This window comes from Triticum urartu, chromosome 5 (genome assembly GCF_003073215.2).
Source record: "Triticum urartu cultivar G1812 chromosome 5, Tu2.1, whole genome shotgun sequence".
Taxonomy (NCBI): Eukaryota; Viridiplantae; Streptophyta; class Magnoliopsida; order Poales; family Poaceae; genus Triticum; species Triticum urartu.
The window spans coordinates 539,156,051-539,164,909 of NC_053026.1; positions in this window are offsets into that span (position 1 = coordinate 539,156,051).

The window sequence follows — 8,859 nt, forward strand, 5'->3', positions numbered from 1 at the left end:
TTAGTGCTCGGCGTCGCTGGGACCCAGTCCCCAGGCAAACTTCTGCCGTCGCTGGTATGCCAGGTCGCGATGCTGTGCGCAAGGCCAGGAGGTGAGCGACCCGAGGTTCGGTAAAAGCTCTTGAGGCGCGATGCTTAAGAGGCCCCCCTTGACGCGCAAGCAGCTTTCGAGAGAGAAGGGGTGTTTTCACCCGAAATCGTGAAAAACGAAGGTGAGGCATTAATAGTAAGGCTCGCGCCCGGCGCGGGGAAGATGACTTAGCTCAGGTTGCTCGTGGCTCGCAAAGGATTCCTACGTCATGAGGGCGCGCTTCCCTGGAGCCTGGTCCTCCTTTCTTGCTCTGAAATAAATCAACACAAGTCCCGCTGGGGTGCGTAAAAAGATTGGTATCCCTTGGTATTTCAAGCGATGCCTGCACAGTCGGACCGCGCCCCTCTTCCCTCGTATCCTTGCGGAGCTTGCCCCTCATTTCCTTGCCTGCCAGGGTGCTCTACGTCGCCAGGGCCCAGCCCCGCGCATTCCTCAGTCGCCATTGGAATGTCAGGTTGCGATGCCTGGACAGAGCCAAGGGGCGGGGGGCTACGAAGCTAGTGAGGCTACTGAGTCGCGATGCTTAGGGGTCCTGTGAGCGGCCCGCATGAAGAAAACGTGGGCGATGGCGAGGTTAACCCGGGGCCCTTCATACCTTTTTCTCATCAGCGGACGTGAGAAGACCAGACACCAGGAACCTGGTGAGGTGGCACGCGCGGGGGAAGGCCTGTGAGCCAAGGCTTGGCCTGAGCATAAGCACCGTGTCCAGCCCCGGCTCGCGTGCAACCCAGGGAAATGCTACGAGCAGTGTCGCTTGGAGAGCCAAGAGGCCACTTGAGGTTAATGCTACCCGTAGGGCGCCCTCAGTTGTTTATCCACCAGTGCGGAGCATGGGGCTTCCACTGGGCGTGGGCATGGTCGTATTGTGACCGTATCCGTCTGCGCTGAGCATGGGGCTTCCACTGGGCGTGGGTAAGGAGCTCTGTGCTAGAGTCTCCGGGCGTGTACAACCCTGTTTCGTTTGTACGCGTTGCTGGCATGACGGAATTTTGAGGTGTATCTAGACACTCGTGAGCAAGCGCGGGGCTCAGGAGGTCCTACCTCAAGGCGGGTTGCGCCTGGTCTTGGGCGTGAGGCGCGCTTATGAAACCTGAGTGATGAGGGTGACCTGTGCCGAGCGAACGTCCAGAGGTCGTCGCATGAGAAGGCCAAACACTAAGGACCCATAGGAGGTGACGTGGACGGGGCCGGCCCGCCGGACAGAGCTCGGTCGCTTGGGTTTGTCAACGCTGCAGGGATGGACCCGAGCACAAACGCCATGCCAAGTCTTCTCATGCAATAATCTAAGGAAGAACACCTGGCGCGCGGCTCCCGCGGCGGCGAAGCACCGGATTGCGGTTGTACGAACCAGGCCGCGCGCCCTCACTCACCCACTCGCGATTAGCTCATGCGAGGACAAGGCACCAAGGACCCCAAGAGGTGACGTGCACGGGAGCTGGCCCGCGAGACAGAGCTTGATCGCTTGGATTTAACAACACTGCAGGGACGGACCGAGCACATACGCCGTGCCAGCCCTTAATCATGAGGCGGTCGAGGGCGGGATTGCGAGGGCGCGGCGACATTCATGGTGACGAAGTACCGGGCACGCAGGTTAAATTACCAAGAAATTTTCATCAAGGGCAAAACGATACGGCTGCAGGGGCGGCCCCTAACAGTTTGAGGATAATACAGCCCAAGGGGCGCCCTCAATTAAACAAACTAAAAAGTCACCTGGCACCAGTGTTGTAGGAGCGTCGAGGAAGTCATTGAAGCGTGTCGTGGAGGTTCGCTCCTCATGAGCCGGGCGGCTCTGGAGGCTTGCGAGGCTCGGGGGACTCGCGATGGCTTGGGAGTCCAGAGACATCACCGCCAAGCGTCGGGCCTCGTGAGACGCCATCGCTCGCTGCGCGAGCCTCTGGTACGAGGCGCCAATGTTCAGCAGGCCGAAAGGCATGCAGAGGCAGTGGCAGGGGTAGCCATCGCTCCGGCCGACGCGCGACGACCAGAAGAGGTCCTGAGAAGCGGCCTTGTTGAGGCCTGGGATGTTGACGCAGACGCGCAGCCCATCGCTTGCGTCTGGGGCGGTAGCTGCACTTGTGGGACGCGTGGGGTGGAGTTCGCCGCGCATAGCCTGAGCTTCCTGAAGTTCCTCAATCGCCTTGGTGATGAATTCTCGTGCTCCTTGCGCCTCGCGCCGTGCTCCTTGCTTGCGAGGCGCGCGTCGAGGCACGCCTCCAAGTGGTGCCCGAGCACCTCCCTCGTCGCATCGGTCAGGTCAAAGGCTCTCCAGATGGGAGCCCTCGAGCCCGTCCTGAGGGAGGCGTCGGGCGCGCCTTCCTATGCGGGAGGAAGAGGCGCCCCGGCAGCGGGCGCAGAGCCAGAGGCGTCGCCGACGGGTTTGTTGGCCTCCGGACGGCCCTTGGGAGGAGTTGCTTCTTCTTCGCCGGGGTAGCCTCGGGAGGAAGGATGCCTCCCTCGCCATCAGAGTTTTTGGCCGTCGTGGCCCGGTAGGCGTGCTCGAGGGAGCAGACCGCATCCTTCTCATCGCAGACGACGGTGATGACGCCGCTGTACCCAGGCATCTTGAGGATGTTGTAGCCGTGATGAGTGGCCGCCATGAACTTGGCGAGGGTCGGGTACCCCAGGATAGCGTTGTACGGGAGGCTAATGTGGGCCACATCAAAGTCGATGAACTCGGTGTGGTAGTTGTCGCGCTTATCGAAGGTGACTAGGAGGCGCACCTGCCCCAGGGAAGTGGTGGAGCCGTTGGTCACCCCAGAGAATGGCCTAGTGAGCATGAGCTGGTCGTAAGGCGCCTGAAGCGTCTCAAAGGTCTCGACAGAGAGCACGTTGAGGCCAGCGCCGCCGGCGATGAGGGTCTTGGTGACAGAAATGTTGCTGATGGTGGGCATGCACAACATGGGGAGTGCGCCAGTGGTGGCCGGACACCTGAGGTGGTCCTTGAAATCGAAGATGATGGCGTACCGCGACCACTTGAGGGGACGCGCGGCTTCGAGTTTCGGGAAGGCCGCGTTCACCTCAAGAGAGAACTGCTTGAAGATATGGTTCGACATGGGTGCCTAGGCACCGCCGAGGATGCAGGCAATCGCACGAGGCTCCTGATAGCCCCCAGCCCCCTCATCCTGATGGTTGTCGTCGTTCCTCCTTGGTGGCGGCGGCAGCGGAGGGAGGCTGGCGTTGCCCTGAGGACGGACCTCACGAGGCTGATCACGCCAGGGGCCGTCACGAGGCTGATCGCGCCAGCCGCCCTTGCGAGGCTGGTCATGTCAGACCTGTGACAGTTGTTGGTGTTGTGAGTGTGAACATTGTGGAAGACGCAGAATAGGCGTCCGTCCATGGCGTGCTCGTCGTGGTCACGGCCGTGCTTTAGCTTGGGCTCGGCCGCTAGCACGGCGGGGCCCTGGCGCTTCACCTCCTTGGCCTTGACTTTCTTGTCTTCGGGGTCGTCAGCTGGGTGCTTCAAGAGGGTGAGGCGACCTTCCTCAGCCCTGGTGCACCTGTCCGTCAGGTTGAACATCTCCAGCGTCGAGCACAGGTCATCGTGGATGGCGAGCTCCTCACTCATCTTGATGTTCGTGACGCCCTCGGTGAACACTGAGATGATGGCTTCGTCCAGGCCTTCAGGATCTTGAGGCGGACCTGGGTGAAGCGCTAAATGTACTTGCGAAGAGTCTTGCCGAGGCGCTGCTTCACGCGCCGCTGGTCATTGACAGTGAGGGCGCGGTCGCGGGTGCTTTGGAAGTTGGCGATGAACTGCTCGCGGATCTCGTCCCATGAAGAGATCGACCCCTCCGGAAGTTGCATGAGCCAAGAGCACGTGCCATCCTTGAGAGCCATGGGGAACCAATTCGCTACGATCTTGTCGTCGCCGTTCGTCGCCTTGATGCTCAACGCATAGAGCTTAAGGAACTCCTCCGAGTCAGGAACGCCGTCGTGGCGCGGGGGTAGCTCTAGCTTGAACTTGACTTGCCAGACCACTTGACGCCCTCTGGCGCCCGCTGGCGCCCTCCTAGTCTTGGTCATCATGGCTCTCATCATCGCGCGCCTCGCGAGGTGGGTGCAAGCCTAGAGATATCTGCTTCTCTGGAGGCCGCTCCTTGGGAGGCCTTGATGTCGTTCGCCTCGCGAGGCGGAGGCCCTTGCGAGGGTCTTGCTCGTGAAATTCTAGCGCTGGGCCACACCGGGTCGTTGGTGAAGCCACGCGCTGGGCCGTAGGCAGACGGGCCTGAATATCCCGTTCCCAGAACCTCGACAATGACAGATATCGAGTGATAAATTAGTAATAAGCCTTAGAATTTCAATCTCGGGACATTTTAATATCTAAAAGTGATGATATTTTATTCTTTATCTTTGTAAGTATTACCTTGAAAGGAACCTGGAGGCGAGAGAAAGGGAACTTGCACGTGCGGAAGAGCTCGAGGAAAAGGCCCCCAAAGTAAAAGCCAAGTCAAAAATGTCAAAGGTGAATGCCTAACGTTTTATTTTTTTCTGAACTAGTATCGTCACAGCGCATGTACCGTATGCTATGGTTTAGTTTGTCAATACTTAACATTCTCTTTTGTGAACCGCGTTGCAGGCCGAAAAACTTGCAAGGAAGAAACAGAAAGTGCAGGCCTTCCAACAAAGCAAGCAGAAATCAAAATCAATGAAAAACTCGAAGAGGTGGAACTGAGATGCTGCCCCTATCGGCAGTGCGATTCACGGTGCCATAGAGCATCGGCGACAGTGCCTGGGAGGCTCCTGGTGTGCTGAAATGCTACAAGGAGCGCATATCAAGAGAAGCAACAGCATGCATACATGAGCAATGGCCATGGAGGCAGTTGATGATAGTAATAGCATTATAGAACGCCAAACTATGTAACTAGGCAGGAAATAATTTTTAACCTTGTATATAACACAGGCAGTTTCTGATTGAGGAATGCTTTATTTGCAACGATTAACAAATAGCAACACCATTTATGATCTTCGTGAAAAATCTCTACTATTAATCGTTACCCGCCAGAGAGGAATGATGCAGCAATTCTATCATCATGTGAAAAATCTGTACTACTCATTGTTACCCGCAGGAGATGAATGATGCCACCCTTCCCGTCGTTCGATCCGAGCGTGGCGCTACCTGCTTGGTGCCCTCCTCCTTGGCGTCTCCAGTGATCCATGACGCGTGAACCATGGACGTCTCCGGGTGATCCATGGACGCCTGCGCACCCACTTTGCGTGGTGTCTTGCCATGACGCGTGGACCAGGGACGCCCGCGGGGCCACTTTGTATACTGTCTTGCGTAGCTGCGTGTGTTTCTTGCGCCAGTGGAGGCGGTGTGGCAGGGGGTTCGATTATTGTTCGGTTGACTGTTGACTACCTCGTCTTTTTTTGGTGTCTATAATCAGATGTTCGACACTGTTGGGTCTGTCCGGTTATCCTGGGGCCACTCGGTTGGTGTGTTCTGGGTGTGTGTATCTGGTTCAGTCCGCTTCGTGGCCGATTGTTGCCCGCCTCACTTTGCCGGCTTGTCCATGTTCAAAGTAATTGCAAGAGGCAAATGACAAGTAGTAGAATAGTTGTTTTCATTGATGATGGGATTACACATATATATAGCCCCTAAGGGGTGAAGTGACACGAGACAACCGCCTTAATTAGAAAAAGCAGGGATTAATAGGATTAATTAAATCCTAACACTTCCCCTAATCCATGCTTGTTAGTGTAAGTATCATCATCTTGAGAAGCTCCTCCAAAAACCCTGTGGGAAAAATACGAGGAGATAGGTGTTTGATATGTTGCTAAAACTCCTTCAAACCCAGTGAAAAAAAAGGAGAAAATAATGCAACATATAATGGTTATTGTCTCTTTTAACTCGATACGAGAAAACTCATAGAGTTTACAGGACAATAAATATGTCGTCTATACTTCCTTAAAAACCCCGGTAGGGAAAACAGAAAATATGACATATGGTCTTGTGTTGATATTACTTCATTAAAAACCTTTATGAGAATCTGTAAAGTAAACTCATGAAAGGAAAAAGAGTATAATATGATGCATTGAACAGGAACAATTCAGGAAGATACTCCCCCTGATTCTTGCAAAATTCGAAGCCGTCACATACCAAAACATAGAAGTTAGTAGAGGCCCGTTGAACAAATCAGTCGCATTGATTTGACTTGCAAGATATGCAATATAGTGATATTGCTTATTATGTACCCTGTTTGCATCCGAGCAACACAAGAAACATTATCGTTGAGATAATGGTTGGTGGATGTAGCCATGAGGTCTGTTTCGAAGACTCTTCATGAGAGGGCTACCACACCTAGTAGGAACACTAAACTTGTCTACGATCTGACATAGTGGGGATCTGATCGATGTATCCAATGATATCGGTGTTCAGATTTTTCCAAAACTGAAAAACCAGGACAAGATGTTTCATGCCTTGGAGATATCGACAAATATTCTTGAGTACCAACCAATTGTGTTTGGTCGGTCCAATGGCATATGGAACGTTGAGTCCCAATATCTCATTTCCATCATCTCTTGGTCTAAATAGATCTTTCTCTACGTCTAGAGAATGAACTACCATGAGAGTTATGGATTGATAATATTTGTCCACAATGAATTTCTCCAATATATCTTGGATATAGACAACATAGTATACCATAATGTATGAATGAAGGTGCTCAAGTTGTAGAAACGAGCGGTGTTTTGGTTTACCCAAATCCTTCATTTAAACTCCGTCATTAGATGATTACATGTGTCGTCATTGCAGACATACAAACATGCATAATCATCTTTGTAGGAGTAATCCTTTTGTATAAGGAACTCACTACGTCGGTTGTACCATATGTACCGACCACAATAAGTCGTATGGTGACTTACCAGTTTTACACAATGTATGTTGCATTTTGTATTTCGATTCAGAATTGAGATTTCATCGGAAATCAATCATATATGTCTGAATCTAGTGATCCACATGGATATGTAATCACTACATCTATCAACTGCAGAGATAGATGATTTTGTACTGCCAATGATATAAGTTATCGAAAAGAGATTCCACCTCTGGAGAATAGTTGGGTATCTGCGTGAACCCGTGTGCTACAATACTTGCTCTTTGTTTCACCACCTTATTGTTCTCAATTCCGTTTCCAGAAAAAAAACTGGTGTAGGTATTGCTTATGAATACCTTCCCATTATTGAGCAAGATCATTTCTACCTAGATTATACCCTTTGCTTGAGTTCAGTCCGAGTATTGTTCACACTTTTCCATGGCCATGGTCTTTGGATCTGAATCATTTGAAAGGTTTTTGCAATCTAGTTGAGAAATGTATGTTGACAATTGTATACTTTTGGTTATATGATTCTCCAGAATCTATATATCAATATATAGTTGATGAAAATATCGTTACCCATGGTGACTGCTCGCGATTTCCCAATGCGATTGAGTCGGGTATTCCGATGTCCTGGTCATTATGTGCACTATGACCTGGGTTGGTGGAGGTTTCCCGTCCATTGGGTGTATACTACCCATTAGGTGTCTATCAACGTGAAGTTGACTTGCATTTACTGATTCACAGGCCTTGATATCCTTGTTTGCAAGAAGCTGAATCCTGATGTACTTCTGCCATACATCTCCCCCTGTTGCTTTGAACGGGGAGTGGAGTGAATTTTGTTGCTACCTCCACTCTTTCAGGCATACTTTTGCGGGATTGTAGGATTGTGTGACACCTTTATAGTCAGTAAATGAATCTGGCAGGTTATTTGCAATGTGTTGCAAATCTTCTGAACGCATGGTTCAGATCTTTGAGTACGTGGATTTAAGGCAGAAATGTGTTCAACATTCCACTAATTTCCTGGCATTCTTTATGGTACTTGAATTCTCCCCCTAATGCTTGGAAATATTCCTCATTGAATCAACATACTGGCCTTGAATAACTCCCCATTCGAGGGGCTTGAGGTATTGACGGAAATACAATTATTCCTCACATAGATCCCAACTATATGTTGAGGGGCCAATGATGTAGCCGGGTGGTGATATCGGTGTGTAACCGAATTACCGCAGATAGGAAATACTTGGTAGATTTCCATGTATCAAAGATAGAGGGAATAATATAATGCAGTTTGGTCATGAGAGTGTAAGACTGCATGACTCCAACGTAAAGTTGGTAAGTTGCAATTCCAAAGTAAAGATTATGCAATGAGCTTAACTCTTTGGATAGGATTCTACCAAAGCATTTTGAGTCTAGACATTAGGACAAATTGCTAAACTTCAATCCAAGGGCCATAAAGAAGGCACTCAAGGAGAATTCTACAAGGTTATCCATTCGATTTGCTTGAAATCGATGTCAGGATAATGAGCCAATGGTTTTGTGTGAATAAAGCACACTTAAGACCATCATGTAGATATGTCCTTTAGAACCATGGAATACCTGAATAGTCTACTCAATGGTCGGGAAGAGCCACTTACCTCGACTTGATGCATTCAAGGAGTCTGAGTGGTTCAACATACACTTTAAGGTGTACAAGCCTTAAAATTTGCCTCCTTGTGTCACATGTAGTGCACATAAAATCCAAATATTGTTAGAATGTAGCATCATAATAATCATAAACCACTGGAATTGCTGATAGTTTCGGTTTCAACCCAATGTCAATGAGACCAAGGAATGCCAAGTTTGTCATGCAAAAGACACTCTGGAAAACTATCTCGTACGCAACATGTGCTACGGGTTTTGTAGTATGTGTAGTGCAATGCCAATGATACATAGAGATATGCTTGCATTCCGTGCA